Genomic DNA, 25606 nt, shown 5'->3' with positions numbered 1-25606 from the left:
CACTGAGCTACAGTCCCACTTCCTGGCTCTCCAGGGTCTCAGGCTGAGGTCTTTCCCATCACCTCCTGCCTGGTTCTTTTTAACAGGAGATGCCGGGGATTGAACCTTCTGCATGCCAAGCAGATGCTCTACCACTGAGCTACTGCCCCGCTTCATGGCTCTCCAAGGTCTCAGGCTGAGGTCTTTCCCATCACCTCCTGCCTGGTCCATTCAACTGGAGATGCTGGGGATTGAACCTGGGACCTTCTGCATGCCAGGCAGATGCTCTACCACTGAGTCATAGTTCTCATATCCCCCCTACCACACACACTGCCCCAAAGACCATTTTCAAAGGTTTCTTCCAAACCTAATTGTGCAAAAAAAAACCCAAAATACTAAAGGCAGGTTTATTACATGGGCAATCTGTGATCAGATCTTCCAGTTAAAAAAAAAATTAAAGCCATTGGGAGAAGAGTTCAAAGAGGATTTAGTCATCTCCTCCCATTTTCTCACTGCCCTGTTCCAAAGCAGTCTCCCCCCGTGGTTGCATTTCAATATTTTTAAAAAAATATATAACATGCCATGTGTGAAAATTCAAGATGCCCACTGCTTCTGGTGATGGGTACTGAGTTCGAGTCTTGCAGGGGGCTGATCTGAAACCACACCAAACCTTGTACTGGAAACGTCTCTAAAGGTTAAGCTGGTTTTAAATCTGTGGTATGGCTAGGTCCAGAGAGAAAAGAGGGGGGACAAAGTTAATCCCTGCAGTGTTGATAGAAAGCAGCTCCTGTGGCACAGAAGTCGGGAAACACATCTCTGGTCTGGAGGAGGAGGAGGAAGAAGAAGACGACGACTGCAGGTTTATACCCCACCCTTCTCTCTGAATCAGAGACTCAGAGCGGCTTACAATCTCCTTTACCTTCCTCCCCCATAACAGACACACTGTGAGGTGGGTAGAGCTGAGAGGGCTCTCACAGCAGTTGCCCTTTCAAGGACAACCTCTGCCAGAGCTATGGCTGACCCAAAGCCATTCCAGCAGCTTCAAGTGGAGGAGTGGGGAATCAAACCTGGTTCTCCCAGATAAGAGTCTGCCCTTTCAAGGACAACCTCTGCCAGAGTTATTGCTGATCCAAGGCCATTCCAGCAGATAAGAGTCCGCACACTTAACCACTACACCAAGTTGGCTCTCCTTTCTGAGTAACTCACCTGCCAGAACGAAAGCCTTTTGGGATCCCCTCCATCCCTTGAGGAGCTCTATCATCTTGGCTGCGCAAAATGAGCTGGTGATGCCTGCAGCAGAAAAGGGTAGCTGGAGCCTCCTTTCTGAGATCCTGAGTTCCTCTGGGCCAGAGGTCCCGTGGGCTGCCCTCTTTGTTCTTTCTGCTTCCTCTTTTCAGCCACACAGGAAGCCAGTCTCACATGTGATGTGCCGGTGTGCAAGAGCGCCACGGTCTTTTGCCTTCTTTGGTCCTCTCGGGACTTTGGGAGTTACATCATGATGAAGTGACGAAGGCGGCGTGGTGGAGGTGATGGTGCTGGCGGCGAAGGAGGAAGAGAAGTCCTGATGGGGAAGTGGTCACGGCAGGTTCCCAGATTTTTCTGGGGCACAGAGCTATCCCCACACCAAAGGTTTGCCCCCTAATTCCACACACACACACACCCCGCATCATTCCGTGAGATAGGTTGGGCTGTGTGCTTGGTGGTTGAGGGGGGATTTGAACTCGAGCCTTCCCACTCCAAGTTCACCCTGAAGAAGTAGGCAGCGATTCCCAGAAGCTCCTTCGCTGCCATAAAGGTTGTTAGTCTATAAACTGCTACTGAAGCCTTGCTCTTCTCGCCAAGTTCACCTTGTCTGAGAGTCAGTTTGGAGTAGTGATTAAGAGCAGGACTCTTATCTGGGAGAACTGGGTTGGATTCCCCACTCCTCCACATGCAGCTGCTGGGGTGACCTTGGGTCAATCACAAGTTCTCTCAGAATTGTTCTCTCAGAGCTCTCTCAGCCCCATCTACCACACAGGCTTACTGTTGTAGGGAGAAGAAGGGAAGGGGACTGTAAACTCTCTGAAACTCCAAGTGAAGGGTGAGGTATTAATCCAGCTCTTCTTCTTTTCTCCCCATAGAGTCCATTCCCACCAATTAGGGTTACCAACCTCCAGGTGGGAACCATAGTTCTCCCAGATTTGTAATTGACCTCCAGGGTATGGAGACCAGTTCCGCTGGAGAAAATGGCTGTGTCAGGGGCTATAATAATAATAATAATAATAATAATAATAATAATAATAATAATAATAATAATAATAATAATAAATTTAGAGGAGGAGGGGATTGGATTTATACACTGTCCTTCACTACCTGGAGTCTCAGAATAGCTTACAATCTCCTTCCCTTCCCCTCCCCACAACAGATACCTTGTGAGGTAGGCAGGGCTGAAAGAGCTCTGACAGAAACTGCTCTTGAGAGGGACAGCTCTGCGAGAACTTGTGACCGACACAAGGTCACTCCAGCAGGTGCACGTGGAGAAGTGGGGAATCAGACTCAGTTCTCCCAGATAAGAGTCCACGCACTTCACCACTACATCAGGGATGGCCAAACTTGCTTAATGTAAGAGCCACATAGAATAAATGTCAGATGTCTGAGAGTCACAAGACATGAATGTCAGATGTTTGAGACCTGCAAGGCACCTGGCCCGAAGCTTGCCAAGTCCAATTCAAGAATGATCTGGGGACTTTGGGAGTGGAGCCAGGAGCAGGGCTGGGACAAGCACAATTGAACTCCAAAGAGAGTGCGAAACGTCCTAGCTTGCGTAGTTGCCAATTCTGGGCTTGGAAATGCCTGAAGGATTGGGGGTGGAGTCAGGGGAGGGCAGAGTTTGGGGAGGGGAGGGTCTCACCTGCTAGAATGCACCTGCTGGAATGGCCTTGGGTCAGCCATAGCTCTGGCAGAGGTTGTCCTTGAAAGGGCAGACTCTTATCTGGGAGAACCGGGTTTGATTCCCCACTCCTCCACTTGCACTTGCTAGCATGGCCTTGGGTCAGCCATAGCTCTGGCAGAGGTTGTCCTTGAAAGGGCAGACTCTTATCTGGGAGAACCAGCTTTGATTCCCCACTCCTCCACTTGCAGCTGCTGGAATGGCCTTGGGTCAGCCATAGCTCTGGCAGAGGTTGTCCTTGAAAGGGCAGACTCTTATCTGGGAGAACCGGGTTTGATTCCCCCCTCCTCCACTTGCAGCTGCTGGACTGGCCTTGGGTCAGCCATAGCTCTGGCAGAGGTTGTCCTTGAAAGGGCAGACTCTTATCTGGGAGAACCGGGTTTGATTCCCCCCTCCTCCACTCGCAGCTGCTGGAATGGCCTTGGGTCAGCCATAGCTCTGGCAGGCCTTGGGTCAGTCATAGCTCTTGTCCTTGAAAGGTCAGCTTCTGTGAGAGCTCTCTCAGCCCCACCTACCTCACAAGGTGTTTGTTGTGGGGGAGGAAGATAAAGGCAGGGCCAGCGCATGGGAGTAGGCCAAGTAGGCAGCTGCCTAGAGTGCCACTTGAACTTGGGGCGCAACGAGGCGCCCCCTCTCCTCACGCCCACTGCCTTCCTGACTTCGCCGAGGCCTCCTGAGGCTCAGGAAGCCTCAGTGAAGTTGAGGGAGGGCGTGATGTCATCGGAGCGCATGCGTAAAGTGTGTGTGAATGGAACACTTGTGGTGGGAGCAGAGGTGCAGGGTTTGGCCTGAGGCGGAAGAACCCCTAGCTCAGGGCCTGGGTAAAGGAGATTGTGAGCCACTCTGAGATTCAGAGTGAAGGGCAGGGTATAAATCCAACATCGTCATTGTCTTCTTCTTCTTCTTCTTCTTCTTCTTCTTCTTCTTCTTCTTCTTCTTCTTCTTCTTCTTCTTCTTCTTCTTCTTCTTCTCCTTCTCCTTCTCCTTCTCCTTCTCCTTCTCCTTCTCCTTCTCCTTCTCCTTCTCCTTCATGCTACAGTATCAAACTGGGATCAGGGATTCCCCAGGTTCAACACCCCACCCCCGCCATAGGAACTCCCTGGATGGCCCAGGGTCAGTCACATTCGCTCAACGGAACCTACTTTGCAGGATTGTCATGAGGATAAAAAGGAAGGCAGGGAGTAAACACACTCCTTTGTGTTTCCGCTCCTTTGCGGAATGACAGGATAAACATGCACTTGATCAAAAGGTCCAGGGAGGGGAGGAAACGACCCGTACCCCACTTCATGTCAAAAGCAATGCTCCCCCCTCTAGTTAAGAACAGAAGAGAAGCCATGTTGGATCAAGCCAGTGGCCGATGCAGTCCAACACTCTGTGTCACGCAGAGGCAAAAAAAAAAACCATGTGCCATCCGGAGGTCCACCAGTGGGGCCAGGACACTAGAAGCCTTCCCACTGTCCCCCCCCCCAAACACCGAGAATACAGAGCATCACTGTCCCAGACATAAGGACATAAGAGAAGCCATGTTGGATCAGGCCAATGGCCCATCAGGTCCAACACTCTGTGTCACATAAGAACATAAGAGAAGCCCTGTTGGATCAGGCCAGTGGCCCATCCAGTCCAACACTCTGTGTCACATAAGAGAAGCCATGTTGGATCAGGCCAATGGCCCATCAGGTCCAACACTCTGTGTCACACAGTGGCCAAAAAAACAGGTGCCATCAGGAGGTCCACCAGTGGGGCCAGGACACTAGAATCACTCCCACTGTGCCCCCCTAAGCACCAAGAAGACAGAGCATCACTGTCCCAGACAAAGAGTTCCAACTATATCTTATGGCTAATAGCCACCGATGGACCTCTGCTCCATATGCTCATCCAATCCCCTCTTGAAGGTGTCTATGCTTGTAGCCTCCACCTCCTGCGGCAGTTCTCTTTCCTGTTGTTGTAGCAAATTGTGAAACAATAGCAACGTTGCGATGCCTTTACGGGGAAGGAATTTGGAAATTTTTGTTCGCTTGTTGCTCCATCTCAACATCAGCCGGCAGGTCAAAAATGGAGCAACATCCCATGGACTGAAGTGGCCAAAATAAAGGGGACAGAAGGGGACAAAGGAGCACTACAAACATGGAGAGTGGGCGACTGGGGTTCTGTCCCTCTCTGCTGCCACCTCCGAAAGGGCCTCTTGCTACGGTCATGTGCATGAAAGGCTCTCAAGTCACATTTGACTTCTGGCAACCCTATGAATGAAGGTCATATGAACATATGAAGCTGCCTTATACTGAATCAGACCCTCGGTCCATCAAAGTCAGTATTGTCTACTCAGACTGGCAGCAGCTCTCCAGGGTCTCAAGCTGAGGTTTTTCACACCTATTTGCCTGGACCCTTTTGAGTTGGAGATGCCGGGGATTGAACCTGGGACCTTCTGCTTACCAAGCAGATGCTCTGCCACTGAGCCACCGTCCCCCCCAAGGTCCTCCAAAACGTTTGGTCCTTAACCTCCTATTGCTCAGGTCTTGCAAACCGAGAGTCGCAGCTTCCTTGATTGGATCGTTTCATCTCCTGCTGGGTCTTGCTCTTTTCCGGCTGCTTTTGACATTTCCTCGCATGAGTGTCCCTTCCGGTGACTCACGTCTTCTCATAATGGGATCAAAGTACGATAGCCACGGTTGAGTCACTTGGGCTTCTGGGGAGAGTTGATTGGATCTAGAACCCCTTTCTGTGCCTTTTGGGTGGTCCACCACAGTATCCTAAAAACAACAACAACAACAGGGTTCTTGTCTTATGTTCAGAGTAAGAAAAAGAGCAAGGACATGGTAGGCCCATTGCGAGGGCAGGAAAGTGAAGTTGTAACAGGTAATGAAGAGAGGGCGGAACTGCTCAATTCCTACTTTTCCTCAGTCCTCTTCTGAGGGAAACGGTGCTCAACATGGCAAAAACAGAACATATAACGAGGGTATGAAGTTCCAACCTAGTTCCAGCATAGGGGTAGTACATAAACACCTAGTTTCTTTAAATGAAACTAAGGGCCAGATGAACTGCATCCAAGGGTTCTAAAAGAGCTTGCGGATGTAATTTCTGAGCCTCTGGCTATTATTTTTGAGAATTCTTGGAGAACAGGAGAGGTGCTGGAAGATTGGAGGCGGGCGAATGTTGTCCCCATCTTCAAGAAGGGGGAAAAGGAGGACCTGGGTAACTACTGACCCATCAGCTTGATGTCTATACCTGGAAAAGTTTTAGAACAAATCATCAAACAGTCAGTCCTGGAATATTTAGAAAGGATGGCTGTGATTACTAAAAGCCAGCGTGGTTTTCTCAAGAACAAGTAATGTCAGATTAACCTGATCTCTTTTTTTGAGAAAGTCACTACCTTGATGGATCAGGAGAATGCTGTAGACATCATTTATCTTGATTGCAGTAAGGCTTCTGATAAGGTTCCACATACTAACCTGGTTGACAAGTTGGTAAAATGTGGTTTGGATCCTGTTACCATTAAGTGGATCTGTAACTGGTTGACAGATCACACCCAAAGAGTGCTTGTGAATGGTTGCTCATCCTCTTGGAGAGGAGTGGCAAATGGAGTGCCTCAAGGATCTGTCCTGGGACCTGTTTTGTTCAACACTCTGAGTCACATAAGAACATAAGAGAAGCCATGTTGGATCAGGCCAATGGCCCATCCAGTCCAACACTCTGAGTCACATAAGAGCATAAGAGAAGCCATGTTGGATCAGGGCAATGGCCCATCCAGTCCAACACTCTGAGTCACATAAGAACATAAGAGAAGCCATGTTGGATCAGGCCAATGGCCCATCCAGTCCAACACTCTGAGTCACATAAGAACATAAGAGAAGCCCTGTTGGATCAGGCCAATGGCCCATCCAGTCCAACACTCTGAGTCACATAAGAACATAAGAGAAGCCATGTTGGATCAGGGCAATGGCCCATCCAGTCTAACACTCTGTGTCACATAAGAACATAAGAGAAGCCATGTTGGATCAGGCCAATGGCCCATCCAGTCCAACACTCTGAGTCACATAAGAACATAAGAGAAGCCATGTTGGATCAGGGCAATGGTCCATCCAGTCCAACACTCTGTGTCACATAAGAACATAAGAGAAGCCATGTTGGATCAGGGCAATGGTCCATCCAGTCCAACACTCTGTGTCACATAAGAACATAAGAGAAGCCATGTTGGATCAGGGCAATGGTCCATCCAGTCCAACACTCTGTGTCACATAAGAACATCAGAGAAGCCATGTTGGATCAGGGCAATGGTCCATCCAGTCCAACATTCTGTGTCACATAAGAACATAAGAGAAGCCATGTTGGATCAGGGCAATGGTCCATCCAGTCCAACACTCTGTGTCACATAAGAACATAAGAGAAGCCATGTTGGATCAGGGCAATGGTCCATCCAGTCCAACACTCTGTGTCACATAAGAACATCATCATCATCATCATCATCATCATCATCATCATCATCACTTTATTTTTATATCCCGCCCTCCCCCACCAAAGGCGGTCTCAGGGCGACTCACAGACATGGAATTCCATGATTCAAGTAAAACAATGTAGACAGTTTTAAATATAATCAATTACATAATAAATTTTAAAAATAGATAAAATATATAAATTAGGTGCTAAATACTGTAAATCATAATATCCACAAGATGGCTGGGTGGCCACACATAAGAGAAGCCATGTTGGAGCAGGCCAATGGCCCATCCAGTCCAACACTGTGTCACACAGTGGCCAAAAAAATTATATATATATATATATATACACACACACACATATATACACACTGTGGCTAACATGGCTTCTCTTACGTTCTTAATGCAAGGGTGCCCCTCATGAACTTTGAAACATTTTGTGAGAATTTTGTTTCCCAAAGAGGTTCCGGAACCCGTTCCACTGTGTCTTGCCCAGACGAAGTCATAGTGCTGCCAAACTTGTTGCAAACTTATTGAGCAAAGACAGTTGGCGTTCTTACCCATAACTGAAATTCTTTATGTAAAGCTTGAAGAAGCAAAAAGTGAAACGGGGAAATTAGTACAAACCTGTTGCACTACGGGCTGACGGGCTGCACAGCCTAGTGAATTTCTGGCTGTACACACTTGTTGCAATAGAACGGACTGAACGCTACTTTATTTCACCGGAACATTCCCAATCGAGCTACGACCTGTTTTGTGTGAGATAAAAAGGGACTGGCGTTCTGGTGGAACCGTTCCTTAGGTTGCACAGAAAATCTTATATTTGTTAAAATCAATACATGGATTTATTTTCTTATTCTGGACTAATTTGTATGATTTTCTGATAGAGGCTGGACTTCGCGGTAGCTTTCGCTTTGGATCACCTTACCTCGGTTTGCCACGGTTCTCTTTTGCGGTTGCACAAACTCCAGGCAGCCCCAGGAGGCCTCCCACAATCACAGCTCGTCTCCAGACTAGGGAGATTCCCTTGGAGAGAGGGGGCTGCTATGGAGGGAGGACTCTTTGGCATTACACCCCACAGAGGACCCCCCACTTCCCAAGCCCCATCCTCCCCAGGTCCTCCCCCAAGTCTCTTAACCCAGAGTTGGCAACTCCACATTCAAAACTGGTCCCTTGCAGCTGGCACTGACGGAATGCCCTCGCGCTTGGCTTTCTGAAAAATGGAGATGGCATGCAAAGCTCAGGGTACACAAATGCTGGATCTTTGTCGGATTTGGACAGCGTTGAAGGATGGCCTTTGGCCGGCCGTGTTTGCCAGGGCGTGGCACACCTGTTGCACCGTGTAGCAAAATGCCCTTTTTGTGCAGACGGCTTTTGCTTTGCATAGAGGGGACAGGTTTAGTTCATTTGCCTAGGCCTTTGGGTGGACGGCTAAGGTGGGACCTGGGGTATCTTATTTTCTCATCTGTCACACACACACCCCACCCCCCCCAAGAAGAAATCCGCCCCTCACACCTTAGCCGAATCTCTCAACAAACCGGGTGAGATGAAGCGAAACGGGCTCCCAGACTCCGTCACATGCTAATGTGTCAGGGAGGGGGCCTGTTAGATGAATGGCAACTCTGTGTTTCATCCCTGGGGATGTGAGAAGGGGAAAGAAGGGAAACTGGGTAGAGCGGCTTCTGCGACGGGTTTGGCCAGTTGGAACCCATCTTTGCTGGATCCGGACCCCCTCTGCTCTGACTGGAATCGCCCGGGCAGCGGGTGGGATGGCGATGAAGTGGCTCCTCAACTGCCTAAGGAAGAGCTCTTGGGAAAAGGCTCTCTTTGCAGGTAAAGGGGAGTGTTTGCTCCAGATGGACAAAGCAGAAAGTTATTAGGAAAGGAAAAAGATCAGTCAAATCCTTCCTTCCTCCCTCCCTCCCTCCCTCCCTCCCACCTTTCTTTCTTTCTTTCTTTCTTTCTTTCTTTCTTTCTTTCTTTCTTTCTTTCTTTCTTTCTTTCTTTCTTTCTTTCTTTCTTTCTTTCTTTCTTTCTTTCTTTCTTTCTTTCTTTCTTCCCTCCCTCCCTCCCCCCTCCCTCCCCCACTCTCTCCCTCCCTCCCTTCCTCCCCACTCCCTCCTTCCCTCCCTCCCTTCTTCCTTCCCTCCCTTCTTTCTTCCCTCCTTCCCTCCTTCCCACCCTCCTTCCCTCCCTGCCTCCCTCCCTGAGTCCCTGCCTCCCTCCTTACTTCCCTCCCTGAGTCTCTCTGTCTCTCCCCTGCAGCTTTGTCAAAGGGGCTTTTAAGAAGGTTCCTGCAGGCTGCAGCGGGGTCTGGGCTATGGGTAGTGGGGCAGGCACTCAGACTCTGAGATAATTTGCAAGGGGGCCCCCAAGATTTCAACTGCCTAGGGCAGAGGTATTGAACATGCAGTTTGGGGGCCAAATCAGGCCCCTGGAGGGCTCCTATCAGCCCCCTGAGCAATTGGCTGTCATCTGCTTCCTTTTCCCTCTCTCTTGCTTCCTTCTGCAACACAGCTTGCTTTGCAAGGCTTGCTCAACTGCACAGGTGCTACAGAGCAAAACCTCTATTTTCTCCACTGGCTGAGACTCCTCCCTTGGGGAGGAAAAAGGGAGGGAGAGTTTGCTTTGCCAGGCTCTCTTAATTGCACTGCAGAGCTACTGAGCCAAGCCTCTCTTCCTTCAATTGGCTGAGGCTCCTTCCCCCCCCCCCTCCAGTCCCCTGGGGAAGGAAGGAAAGAGCCAGAGCTTCCTTTGCCCACTTCCCTGGATCCCCTGGGAGAAATACAAAGAAAGCATCTTTAAAACCAATGAGTGCTAACATTTTAAGTATGTTTTAAGTTTTTAAAATATATATATATTTGTGTTTGTCTGCGTTCTTTTCAAAATTTTTATCGCTGCTACCTAATCTGAAATAGATACACACATGGCCTGGCCCAGCATGGCTCGGCCCAACCCAGCATGACCCGCCCCTCAAGGTCTCATCTATGTCAGAACCAGCCCTCATAACAAATGAGTTTGACACCCCTGGCCTAGGGGCCTCCACAGGGTTCAATCCGGCACTGCCTAGCCAGGGCTGACCCTTCATCGCTTCCAAGATCTGATGAGATCCGGCTAGCCTGGGCCGCCCAGGTCAGGGCTTTCCAAGGTGTGGATCACGGAATCTCTTTCCTTCATCCACCTTTTCTTGTATTCTTGCAGCTGCGACTCTTCTGAGCTGCTCCTTCGCCACCGTTCTGGCTCCAGGACGAGATTGCCGAGGTGGGCCATTTTTCTCAATTCCCCCCCCCCCGCCCCCCCGTCCAAGGATGTTCTTCCTTTTCATGCACAACTTCCATTTTTCATTTAAAACATCAATCACTTTCTTTAAAAAAAAAAGAAACGATTTGAATGGAAAGCCTGCTTTGGTGTTCCACCCAGTCTGGGTGAAATTTCCTGGGATGGGTTCCTTTTCTGCAAAGGAGGGGGTTTTTTTTCTGGTAGCAGGAACTCCTTTGCATATTAGGCCACACCCCCTGATGTAGCCAATCCTCCGAGAGCTAACAGTAGGCCCTGTATGAAGAGCCCTGTAAGCTCTTGGAGAATTGGCTACATCAGGGGGTGTGGCCTAATATGCAGGGGTGGAATTCTAGGAGTTCCTTTGCATATTAGGCAACACCCCCTGATGTAGCCAATCCTCCGAGAGGTAAAAGTAGGCCCTGTAAGAAGAGCCCTGTAAGCTCTTGGAGGATTGGCTACATCAGGGGGTGTGGCCTAATATGCAGGGGTGGAATTCTAGGAGTTCCTTTGCATATTAAGCCACACCCCCTGATGTAGCCAATCCTCCGAGAGCTAACAGTAGGCCCTGTAAGAAGAGCCCTGTAAGCTCTTGGAGGATTGGCTACATCAGGGGGTGTGGCCTAATATGCAGGGTGGAATTCTAGGAGTTCCTTTGCATATTAGGCCACACCCCCTGATGTAGCCAATCCTCCGAGAGCTAACAGTAGGCCCTGTAAGAAGAGCCCTGTAAGCTCTTGGAGGATTGGCTACATCAGGGGGTGTGGCCTTATATGCAGGGGTGGGATTCTAGGAGTTCCTTTGCATATTAGGCCACAACCCATGATGTAGCCAATCCTCCGAGAATGGAAAAACATCCAAAATTTTTCCACATCAAGACTATATCATTCAGTGTGATATTAAAAATTCATCTTTCCCAACCTTAAACGAGACCCCAATGTTAAACGGAACATAAGTGTGCACTGAACTCTAACCCTAACCCTTACCCTATGGGCCCATTCACTCTAATGAATCTCATAGGCTATAATGGAGAATGGAAAAACATCCAAAATTTTGCCCCATCAAAGGTATACCATTCAGTGTGATATTAAAAATTCATCTTACCCAACCCTAAACCAGACCCCAATTTTAAATGGAACATAATTGTGTCCTGATCTCTAACCCTAACCCTAACCCTTACCCTATGGGCCCATTCACTCTAATGAATCTCATAGGGTATAATGGAGAATGGAAAAACATCCAAAATTTTTCCACATCAAGAGTATACCATTCAGTGTGATATTAAAAATTCAACTTTCCCAAACCTAAACGAGACCCCAATGTTAAATGGAACATAAGTGTGTCCTGAACTCTAACCCTAACCCTAACCCTTACCCTATGGGCCCATTCACTCTAATGAATCTCATAGGCTATAATGGAGATTGGAAAAACATCCAAAATTTTTCCCCATCAAGGGTATACCATTCAGTGTGATATTAAAAATTCATCTTACCCAATCCTAAACCAGACACCAATTTTAAATGGAACATAATTGTGTCCTGAACTCTAACCCTAACCCTAACCCTTACCCTATGGGCCCATTCACTCTAATGAATCTCATAGGGTATAATGGAGAATGGAAAAACAACCAAAATTTTTCCACATCAAGAGTATACCATTCAGTGTGATATTAAAAATTCAACATTCCCAAACCTAAACGAGACCCCAATGTTAAATGGAACATAAGTGTGTCCTGAACGCTAAAACTTACCCTAACCCTTACCATATGGGCCCATTCACTCTAATGAATCTCATAGGCTATAAAGGAGAATGGAAAAACATCCAAAATTTTTCCACATCAAGAGTATACCATTCAGTGTGATATTAAAAATTCATCTTTCCCAACCCTAAACGAGACCCCAATGTTAAATGGAACATAAGTGTGTCCTGAACTCTAACCCTAACCCTTACCCTATGGGCCCATTCACTCTAATGAATCTCATAGGCTATAATGGAGAATGGAAAAACATCCAAAATTTTTCCCCATCAAGAGTATATTATTAAGTGTGATATTAAAAATTCATCTTTCCCAACCCTAAACGAGACCCCAATGTTAAATGGAACATAAGTGTGTCCTGAACTCTAACCCTAACCCTAACCCTAACCCTTACCCTATGGGCCCATTCATTCTAATGAATCTCATAGGCTATAATGGAGAATGGAAAAACATCCAAAAATTTTCCACATCAAGAGTATACCATTCTGTGTGATATTAAAAATTCATCTTTCCCAACCCTAAACGAGACCCCAATTTTAAATGGAACATAAATGTGTCCTGAACTCTAACCCTAACCCTAACCCTTACCATATTGGCCCATTCACTCTCATGAATCTCATAGGCTATAATGGAGAATGGAAAAACATCCAAAATATTTCCACATCAAGAGTATACCATTCAGTTTGATATTAAAAATTCATCTTTCCCAACCCTAAACGAGACCCCAATGTTAAATGGAACATAAGTGTGTCCTGAATTCTAACCCTAACCCTAACCCTTACCCTATGGGCCCATTCACTCTAATGAATCTCATAGGCTATAATGGAGAATGGAAAAACATCCAAAAATTTCGCCCCATCAAAGGTATACAATTCAGTGTGATATTAAAAATTCATCTTACCCAACCCTAAAACAGACCCCAATGTTAAATGGAACATACATGTGTCCTGAACTCTAACCCTAACCCTAAGCCCTACCCTATGGGCCCATTCATTCTAATGAATCTCATAGGCTATAATGGAGAATGGAAAAACATCCAAATGTTTTCCACATCAAGAGTATACCATTCAGGGTGATATTAAAAATTCATCTTACCCAACCCTAAACCAGACCCCAATTTTAAATGTAACATAATTGTGTCCTGAACTCTAACCCTAACCCTTACCCTATGGGCCCATTCACTCTAATGAATCTCATAGGCTATAATGGAGAATGGAAAAACATCCAAAATATTTCCCCATCAAGAGTATACCATTCAGTGTGACATTAAAAATTCATCTTTCCCAACCCTAAACGAGACCACTATGTTAAATGGAACATAAGTGTGTCCTGAACTCTAACCCTAACCCTAACCCTTACCATATTGGCCCATTCACTCTAATTAATCTCATAGGCTATAATGGAGAATGGGAAAACATCCAAAATTTTTCCACATCAAGAGTATACCATTCAGTTTGGTATTAAAACTTCATCTTTCCCAACCCTAAACGAGACCCCAATGTTAAATGGAACATAAGTGTGTCCTGAACTCTAACCCTAACCCTTACCCTATGGGCCCATTCACTCTAATGAATCTCATAGGCTATAATGGAGAATGGAAAAACATCCAAAATTTTTCCACATCAAGAGTATACCATTCAGTGTGATATTAAAAATTCTTCTTTCCCAACCCTAAACGAGACCCCAATGTTACATGGAACATAAGTGTGTCCTGAACTCTAACCCTAACCCGAACCCTTACCCTATGGGCCCATTCACTCTAATGAATCTCATAGGCTATAATGGAGAATGGAAAAACATCCAAAATTTTTCCACATCAACAGTATACCATTCAGTGTGATATTAAAAAATTCATCTTTCCCAACCCTAAACGAGACCCCAATGTTAAATGGAACATAAGTGTGTCCTGAACTCTAACCCTAACCCTTACCCTATGGGCCCATTCACTCTAATGAATCTCATAGGCTATAATGGAGAATGGAAAAACATCCAAAATTTTTCCCCATCAAGAGTATATTATTAAGTGTGATATTAAAAATTCATCTTTCCCAACCCTAAACGAGACCCCAATGTTAAATGGAACATAAGTGTGTCCTGAACTCTAACCCTAACCCTAACCCTACCCTTACCCTATGGGCCCATTCATTCTAATGAATCTCATAGGCTATAATGGAGAATGGAAAAACATCCAAAAATTTTCCACATCAAGAGTATACCATTCTGTGTGATATTAAAAATTCATCTTTCCCAACCCTAAATGAGACCCCAATTTTAAATGGAACATAAATGTGTCCTGAACTCTAACCCTAACCCTAACCCTTACCATATTGGCCCATTCACTCTAATGAATCTCATAGGCTATAATGGAGAATGGAAAAACATCCAAAATATTTCCACATCAAGAGTATACCATTCAGTTTGATATTAAAAATTCATCTTTCCCAACCCTAAACGAGACCCCAATGTTACATGGAACATAAGTGTGTCCTGAACTCTAACCCTAACCCGAACCCTTACCCTATGGGCCCATTCACTCTAATGAATCTCATAGGGTATAATGGAGAATGGAAAAACATCCAAATTTTTTCCACATCAACAGTATACCATTCAGTGTGATATTAAAAATTCATCTTACCCAACCCTAAACCAGACACCAATTTTAAATGGAACATAATTGTGTCCTGAACGCTAAAACTTACCCTAACCCTTACCATATGGGCCCATTCACTCTAATGAATCTCATAGGCTATAAAGGAGAATGGAAAAACATCCAAAATTTTTCCACATCAAGAGTATACCATTCAGTTTGATATTAAAAATTCATCTTTCCCAACCCTAAACGAGACCCCAATGTTAAATGGAACATAAGTGTGTCCTGAACTCTAACCCTAACCCTTACCCTATGGGCCCATTCACTCTAATGAATCTCATAGGCTATAATGGAGAATGGAAAAACATCCAAAATTTTTCCCCATCAAGAGCATATTATTAAGTGTGATATTAAAAATACATCTTTCCCAACCCTAAACGAGACCCCAATGTTAAATGGAACATAAGTGTGTCCTGAACTCTAACCCTAACCCTAACCCTAACCCTTACCCTATGGGCCCATTCATTCTAATGAATGTCATAGGCTATAATGGAGAATGGAAAAACATCCAAAAATTTTCCACATCAAGAGTATACCATTCTGTGTGATATTAAAAATTCATCTTTCCCAACACTAAATGAGACCCCAATTTTAAATGGAACATAAATGTGTCCTGAACTCTAACCCTAACCCTAACCCTTAGCATATTGGCCCATTCACTCTAATGAATCTCATAGGCTATAATGGAGAATGGAAAAATATCCAAAATATTTCCACATCAAGAGTATACCGTTCAGTTTGATATTAAAAATTCATCTTTCCCAACCCTAAACGAGACCCCAATGTTAAATGGAACATAAGTGTGTCCTGAACTCTAACCCTAACCCTAACCCTTACCCTATGGGCCCATTCACTCTTATGAATCTCATAGGCTATAATGGAGAATGGAAAAACATCCAAAAATTTCGCCCCATCAAAGGTATACAATTCAGTGTGATATTAAAAATTCATCTTACCCAACCCTAAAACAGACCCCAATGTTAAATGGAACATAAGTGTGTCCTGAACTCTAACCCTAACCCTAACCCCTACCCTATGGGCCCATTCATTCTAATGAATCTCATAGGCTATAATGGAGAATGGAAAAACATCCAAATGTTTTCCACATCAAGAGTATACCATTCAGGGTGATATTAAAAATTCATCTTACCCAACCCTAAACCAGACCCCAATTTTAAATGTAACATAATTGTGTCCTGAACTCTAACCCTAACCCTTACCCTATGGGCCCATTCACTCTAATGAATCTCATAGGCTATAATGGAGAATGGAAAAACATCCAAAATATTTCCCCATCAAGAGTATACCATTCAGTGTGACATTAAAAATTCATCTTTCCCAACCCTAAACGAGACCAGTATGTTAAATGGAACATAAGTGTGTCCTGAACTCTAACCCTAACCCTAACCCTTACCATATTGGCCCATTCACTCTAATTAATCTCATAGGCTATAATGGAGAATGGGAAAACATCCAAAATTTTTCCACATCAAGAGTATACCATTCAGTTTGGTATTAAAACTTCATCTTTCCCAACCCTAAACGACACCCCAATGTTAAATGGAACATAAGTGTGTCCTGAACTCTAACCCTAACCCTTACCCTATGGGCCCATTCACTCTAATGAATCTCATAGGTTATAATGGAGAATGGAAAAACATCCAAAATTTTTCCACATCAAGAGTATACTATTCAGTGTGATATTAAAAATTCTTCTTTCCCAACCCTAAACGAGACCCCAATGTTAAATGGAACATAAGTGTGTCCTGAACTCTAACCCTAACCCTAACCCTTACCCTATGGGCCCATTCACTCTAATGAATCTCATAGGGTATAATGGAGAATGGAAAAACATCCAAATTTTTTCCACATCAACAGTATACCATTCAGTGTGATATTAAAAATTCATCTTACCCAACCCTAAACCAGACACCAATTTTAAATGGAACATAATTGTGTCCTGAACGCTAAAACTTACCCTAACCCTTACCATATGGGCCCATTCACTCTAATGAATCTCATAGGCTATAAAGGAGAATGGAAAAACATCCAAAATTTTTCCACATCAAGAGTATACCATTCAGTTTGATATTAAAAATTCATCTTTCCCAACCCTAAACGAGACCCCAATGTTAAATGGAACATAAGTTTGTCCTGAACTCTAACCCTAACCCTTACCCTATGGGCCCATTCACTCTAATGAATCTCATAGGCTATAATGGAGAATGGAAAAACATCCAAAATTTTTCCCATCAAGAGTATATTATTAAGTGTGATATTAAAAATTCATCTTTCCCAACCCTAAACGAGACCCCAATGTTAAATGGAACATAAGTGTGTCCTGAACTCTAACCCTAACCCTAACCCTAACCCTTACCCTATGGGCCCATTCATTCTAATGAATCTCATAGGCTATAATGGAGAATGGGAAAACATCCAAAATTTTTCCCCATCAAGAGTATACTATTCAGTGTGATATTAAAAATTCATCTTTCCCAACCCTAAATGAGACCCCAATCTTAAATGGAACATAAGTGTGTCCTGAACTCTAACCCTAACCCTAACCCTTACCATATGGGCCCATTCACTCTAATGAATCTCATAGTCTATAATGGAGAATGGAAAAACATCCAAATTTTTTCCACATCAAGAGTATACCATTCAGTGTGATATTCAAAATTCATCTTTCCCAACCCTAAACGAGACCCCAATGTTAAATGGAACATAAATGTGTCCTGAACTCTAACCCTAACGCTTACCCTTACCATATGGGCCCATTCACTCTAATGAATCTCATAGGCTATAATGGAGAATGGAAAAACATCCAAATTTTTTCCACATCAAGAATATACCATTCAGTGTGATATTAAAAATTCATCTTTCCCAACCCTAAATGAGACCCCAATGTTAAATGGAACATAAGTGTGTCCTGAACTCTAACCCTAACCCTTACCCTATGGGCCCATTCACTCTAATGAATCTCATAGGCTATAACAGAGAATGGAAAAACATCCAAAATTTTTCCCCATCAAGAGTATACCATTCAGTGTGATATTAAAAATTCATCTTTCCCAACCCTAAACGAGACCCCAATGTAAAATGGAACATAAGTGTGTCCTGAACTCTAACCCTAACCCTAACCCTTACCCTATGGGCCCCATTCACTCTAATGAATCTCATAGGCTATAATGGAGAATGGAAAAACATCCAAAATTTTTCCCCATCAAGAGTATACCATTCAGTGTCATATTAAAAACTCATCTTTCCCAACCCTAAACAAGACCCCAATGTTAAATGGAACATAAGTGTGTCCTGAACTCTAACCCTAACCCTAACCCTTACCCTATGGGCCCATTCACTCTAATGAATCTCATAGGCTATAATGGAGAATGGAAAAACATCCAAAATTTTTCCCCATCAAGAGTATACCATTCAGTGTGATATTAAAAATTCATCTTTCCCAACCCTAAACGAGACCCCAATGTTAAATGGAACATAAGTGTGTCCTGAACTCTAACCCTAACCCTAACCCTTACCCTATGGGCCCATTCACTCTAATGAATCTCATAGGCTATAATGGAGAATGGAAAAACATCCAAAATTTTTCCCCATCAAGAGTATACCATTCAGTGTGATATTAAAAATTCATCTTTCCCAACCCTAATCCAGACCCCAATGCTAAATGGAACATAAGTGTGTCCTGAACTCTAACCCTAACCCTTACCCTATGGGCCCATTCAATCTAATGAATCTCATAGGCTATAATGGAGAATGGAAAAACATCCAAAATTTTTCCCCATCAAGAGTATACCATTCAGTGTGATATTAAAAATTCATCTTTCCCAACCCTAAACGAGACCCCAATGTTAAATGGAACATAAGTGTGTCCTGAACTCTAACCCTAACCCTAACCCTTACCCTATGGGCCCATTCACTCTAATGAATCTCATAGGCTATAATGGAGAATGGAAAAACATCCAAAATTTTTCCCCATCAAGAGTATACCATTCAGTGTGATATTAAAAATTCATCTTTCCCAACCCTAAACGAGACCCCAATGTTAAATGGAACATAAGTGTGTCCTGAACTCTAACCCTAACCCTAACCCTTACCCTATGGGCCCATTCACTCTAATGAATCTCATAGGCTATAATGGAGAATGGAAAAACATCCAAAATTTTTCCCCATCAAGAGTATACCATTCAGTGTGATATTAAAAATTCATCTTTCCCAACCCTAGACCAGACCCCAATGTTAAATGGAACATAAGTGTGTCCTGAACTCTAACCCTAACCCTTACCCTATGGGCCCATTCAATCTAATGAATCTCATAGGCTATAATGGAGAATGGAAAAACATCCAAAATTTTTCCCCATCAAGAGTATACCATTCAGTGTGATATTAAAAATTCATCTTTCCCAACCCTAAACGAGACCCCAATGTTAAATGGAACATAAGTGTGTCCTGAACTCTAACCCTAACCCTAACCCTTACCCTATGGGCCCATTCACTCTAATGAATCTCATAGGCTATAATGGGGAATGGAAAAACATCCAAAATTTTTCCCCATCAAGAGTATACCATTCAGTGTGATATTAAAAATTCATCTTTCCCAACCCTAGACCAGACCCCAATGTTAAATGGAACATAAGTGTGTCCTGAACTCTAACCCTAACCCTTACCCTATGGGCCCATTCAATCTAATGAATCTTATAGGCTATAATGGAGAATGGAAAAACATCCAAAATTTTTCCCCATCAAGAGTATACCATTCAGTGTGATATTAAAAATTCATCTTTCCCAACCCTAAACGAGACCCCAATGTTAAATGGAACATAAGTGTGTCCTGAACTCTAACCCTAACCCTAACCCTTACCATATGGGCCCATTCACTCTAATGAATCTCATAGGCTATAATGGAGAATGGAAAAACATCCAAATTTTTTCCTCATCAAGAGTATACCATTCAGTGTGATATTAAAAATTCATCTTTCCCAACCCTAGACCAGACCCCAATGTTAAATGGAACATAAGTGTGTCCTGAACTCTAACCCTAACCCTTACCCTATGGGCCCATTCAATCTAATGAATCTCATAGGCTATAATGGAGAATGGAAAAACATCCAAAATTTTTCCCCATCAAGAGTATACCATTCAGTGTGATATTAAAAATTCATCTTTCCCAACCCTAAACGAGACCCCAATGTTAAATGGAACATAAGTGTGTCCTGAACTCTAACCCTAACCCTAACCCTAACCCTTACCCTATGGGCCCATTCATTCTAATGAATCTCATAGGCTATAATGGAGAATGGGAAAACATCCAAAATTTTTCCCCATCAAGAGTATACTATTCAGTGTGATATTAAAAATTCATCTTTCCCAACCCTAAATGAGACCCCAATCTTAAATGGAACATAAGTGTGTCCTGAACTCTAACCCTAACCCTAACCCTTACCATATGGGCCCATTCGCTCTAATGAATCTCATAGGCTATAATGGAGAATGGAAAAACATCCAAATTTTTTCCACATCAAGAGTATACCATTCAGTGTGATATTCAAAATTCATCTTTCCCAACCCTAAACGAGACCCCAATGTTAAATGGAACATAAATGTGTCCTGAACTCTAACCCTAACGCTTACCCTTACCATATGGGCCCATTCACTCTAATGAATCTCATAGGCTATAATGGAGAATGGAAAAACATCCAAATTTTTTCCACATCAAGAATATACCATTCAGTGTGATATTAAAAATTCATCTTTCCCAACCCTAAATGAGACCCCAATGTTAAATGGAACATAAGTGTGTCCTGAACTCTAACCCTAACCCTTACCCTATGGGCCCATTCACTCTAATGAATCTCATAGGCTATAACGGAGAATGGAAAAACATCCAAAATTTTTCCCCATCAAGAGCATACCATTCAGTGTGATATTAAAAATTCATCTTTCCCAACCCTAAACGAGACCCCAATGTAAAATGGAACATAAGTGTGTCCTGAACTCTAACCCTAACCCTAACCCTTACCCTATGGGCCCATTCACTCTAATGAATCTCATAGGCTATAATGGAGAATGGAAAAACATCCAAAATTTTTCCCCATCAAGAGTATACCATTCAGTGTGATATTAAAAATTCATCTTTCCCAACCCTAAACGAGACCCCAATGTTAAATGGAAGATAAGTGTGTCCTGAACTCTAACCCTAACCCTAACCCTTACCCTATGGGCCCATTCACTCTAATGGATCTCATAGGCTATAATGGAGAATGGAAAAACATCCAAAATTTTTCCCCATCAAGAGTATACCATTCAGTGTGATATTAAAAATTCATCTTTCCCAACCCTAAACGAGACCCCAATGTTAAATGGAACATAAGTGTGTCCTGAACTCTAACCCTAACCCTTACCCTATGGGCCCATTCACTCTAATGAATCTCATAGGCTATAATGGAGAATGGAAAAACATCCAAAATTTTTCCCCATCAAGAGTATACCATTCAGTGTGATATTAAAAATTCATCTTTCCCAACCCTAAACCAGACCCCAATGTTAAATGGAACATAAGTGTGTCCTGAACTCTAACCCTAACCCTTACCCTATGGGCCCATTCAATCTAATGAATCTCATAGGCTATAATGGAGAATGGAAAAACATCCAAAATTTTTCCCCATCAAGAGTATACCATTCAGTGTGATATTAAAAATTCATCTTTCCCAACCCTAAACGAGACCCCAATGTTAAATGGAACATAAGTGTGTCCTGAACTCTAACCCTAACCCTAACCCTTACCCTATGGGCCCATTCACTCTAATGAATCTCATAGGCTATAATGGAGAATGGAAAAACATCCAAAATTTTTCCCCATCAAGAGTATACCATTCAGTGTGATATTAAAAATTCATCTTTCCCAACCCTAAACGAGACCCCAATGTTAAATGGAACATAAGTGTGTCCTGAACTCTAACCCTAACCCTAACCCTTACCCTATGGGCTCATTCACTCTAATGTATCTCATAGGCTATAATGGAGAATGGAAAAACATCCAAAATTTTTCCACATCAAGAGTATACCATTCAGTGTGATATTAAAAATTCATCTTTCCCAACCCTAAACGAGACCCCAATTTTAAATGGAACATAAGTGTGTCCTGAACTCTAACCCTAACCCTAACCCTTACCATATGGGCCCATTCACTCTAATGAATCTCATAGGCTATAATGGAGAATGGAAAAACATCCAAAATTTTTCCCCATCAAGAGTATACCATTCAGTGTGATATTAAAAATTCATCTTTCCCAACCCTAGACCAGACCCCAATGTTAAATGGAACATAAGTGTGTCCTGAACTCTAACCCTAACCCTTACCCTATGGGCCCATTCAATCTAATGAATCTCATAGGCTATAATGGAGAATGGAAAAACATCCAAAATTTTTCCCCATCAAGAGTATACCATTCAGTGTGATATTAAAAATTCATCTTTCCCAACCCTAAACGAGACCCCAATGTTAAATGGAACATAAGTGTGTCCTGAACTCTAACCCTAACCCTAACCCTTACCCTATGGGCCCATTCACTCTAATGAATCTCATAGGCTATAATAGGGAATGGAAAAAGATCCAAAATTTTTCCCCATCAAGAGTATACCATTCAGTGTGATATTAAAAATTCATCTTTCCCAACCCTAGACCAGACCCCAATGTTAAATGGAACATAAGTGTGTCCTGAACTCTAACCCTAACCCTTACCCTATGGGCCCATTCAATCTAATGAATCTCATAGGCTATAATGGAGAATGGAAAAACATCCAAAATTTTTCCCCATCAAGAGTATACCATTCAGTGTGATATTAAAAATTCATCTTTCCCAACCCTAAACGAGACCCCAATGTTAAATGGAACATAAGTGTGTCCTGAACTCTAACCCTAACCCTAACCCTTACCATATGGGCCCATTCACTCTAATGAATCTCATAGGCTATAATGGAGAATGGAAAAACATCCAAATTTTTTCCTCATCAAGAGTATACCATTCAGTGTGATATTAAAAATTCATCTTTCCCAACCCTAGACCAGACCCCAATGTTAAATGGAACATAAGTGTGTCCTGAACTCTAACCCTAACCCTTACCCTATGGGCCCATTCAATCTAATGAATCTCATAGGCTATAATGGAGAATGGAAAAACATCCAAAATTTTTCCCCATCAAGAGTATACCATTCAGTGTGATATTAAAAATTCATCTTTCCCAACCCTAAACGAGACCCCAATGTTAAATGGAACATAAGTGTGTCCTGAACTCTAACCCTAACCCTAACCCTTACCATATGGGCCCATTCACTCTAATGAATCTCATAGGCTATAATGGAGAATGGAAAAACATCCAAAATTTTTCCCCATCAAGAGTATACCATTCAGTGTGATATTAAAAATTCATCTTTCCAAACCCTAAACGAGACCCCAATGTTAAATGGAACATAAGTGTGTCCTGAACTCTAACCCTAACCCTAACCCTTACCATATGGGCCCATTCACTCTAATGAATCTCATAGGCTATAATGGAGAATGGAAAAACATCCAAATTTTTTCCACATCAAGAGTATACCATTCAGTGTGATATTCAAAATTCATCTTTCCCAACCCTAAACGAGACTCCAATGTTAAATGGAACATAAATGTGTCCTGAACTCTAACCCTAACGCTAACCCTTACCATATGGGCCCATTCACTCTAATGAATCTCATAGGCTATAATGGAGAATGGAAAAACATCCAAAATTTTTCCCCATCAAAAGTATACCATTCAGTGTGATATTAAAAATTCATCTTTCCCAACCCTAAACGAGACCCCAATTTTAAATGGAACATAAGTGTGTCCTGAACTCTAACCCTAACCCTAACCCTTACCATATGGGCCCATTCACTCGAATGAATCTCATAGGCTATAATGGAGAATGGAAAAACATCCAAAATTTTTCCCCATCAAGAGTATACCATTCAGTGTGATATTAAAAATTCATCTTTCCCAACCCTAAACCAGACCCCAATGTTAAATGGAACATAAGTGTGTCCTGAACTCTAACCCTAACCCTTACCCTATGGGCCCATTCAATCTAATGAATCTCATAGGCTATAATGGAGAATGGAAAAACATCCAATATTTTTCCCCATCAAGAGTATACCATTCAGTGTGATATTAAAAATTCATCTTTCCCAACCCTAAACGAGACCCCAATGTTAAATGGAACATAAGTGTGTCCTGAACTCTAACCCTAACCCTAACCCTTACCCTATGGGCCCATTCACTCTAATGAATCTCATAGGCTATAATGGAGAATGGAAAAACATCCAAAATTTTTCCCCATCAAGAGTATACCATTCAGTGTGATATTAAAAATTCATCTTTCCCAACCCTAGACCAGACCCCAATGTTAAATGGAACATAAGTGTGTCCTGAACTCTAACCCTAACCCTTACCCTATGGGCCCATTCAATCTAATGAATCTCATAGGCTATAATGGAGAATGGAAAAACATCCAAAATTTTTCCCCATCAAGAGTATACCATTCAGTGTGATATTAAAAATTCATCTTTCCCAACCCTAAACGAGACCCCAATGTTAAATGGAACATAAGTGTGTCCTGAACTCTAACCCTAACCCTAACCCTTACCATATGGGCCCATTCACTCTAATGAATCTCATAGGCTATAATGGAGAATGGAAAAACATCCAAATTTTTTCCTCATCAAGAGTATACCATTCAGTGTGATATTAAAAATTCATCTTTCCCAACCCTAGACCAGACCCCAATGTTAAATGGAACATAAGTGTGTCCTGAACTCTAACCCTAACCCTTACCCTATGGGCCCATTCAATCTAATGAATCTCATAGGCTATAATGGAGAATGGGAAAACATTCAAAATTTTTCCCCATCAAGAGTATACCATTCAGTGTGATATTAAAAATTCATCTTTCCCAACCCTAAACGAGACCCCAATATTAAATGGAACATAAGTGTGTCCTGAACTCTAACCCTAACCCTAACCCTTACCATATGGGCCCATTCACTCTAATGAATCTCATAGGCTATAATGGAGAATGGAAAAACATCCAAAATTTTTCCCCATCAAGAGTATACCATTCAGTGTGATATTAAAAATTCATCTTTCCCAACCCTAAACGAGACCCCAATGTTAAATGGAACATAAGTGTGTCCTGAACTCTAACCCTAACCCTAACCCTTACCATATGGGCCCATTCACTCTAATGAATCTCATAGGCTATAATGGAGAATGGAAAAACATCCAAATTTTTTCCACATCAAGAGTATACCATTCAGTGTGATATTCAAAATTCATCTTTCCCAACCCTAAACGAGACTCCAATGTTAAATGGAACATAAATGTGTCCTGAACTCTAACCCTAACGCTAACCCTTACCATATGGGCCCATTCACTCTAATGAATCTCATAGGCTATAATGGAGAATGGAAAAACATCCAAAATTTTTCCCCATCAAAAGTATACCATTCAGTGTGATATTAAAAATTCATCTTTCCCAACCCTAAACGAGACCCC

At 43.0% G+C, this 25606-nt stretch overlaps 1 protein-coding gene across 1 annotated transcript in view; it reads left to right on the top strand.

The window, feature by feature from the left end:
• The window catches only part of LOC132586416 (carcinoembryonic antigen-related cell adhesion molecule 8-like), a 256268-nt gene that overhangs the window by 21300 nt on the left and 209362 nt on the right, over nucleotides 1–25606 (top strand). Inside the window, exon 2 of the mRNA XM_060258496.1 lies at nucleotides 10540–10599. The gene's annotated coding sequence lies outside the window, so the exon portion shown is untranslated. The remainder of the gene's footprint in view (nucleotides 1–10539; nucleotides 10600–25606) is intronic.

Source organism: Heteronotia binoei, chromosome 17 (genome assembly GCF_032191835.1).
Source record: "Heteronotia binoei isolate CCM8104 ecotype False Entrance Well chromosome 17, APGP_CSIRO_Hbin_v1, whole genome shotgun sequence".
Classification (NCBI taxonomy): Eukaryota; Metazoa; Chordata; class Lepidosauria; order Squamata; family Gekkonidae; genus Heteronotia; species Heteronotia binoei.
This window is presented reverse-complemented; position numbering and strand designations above follow the sequence as displayed.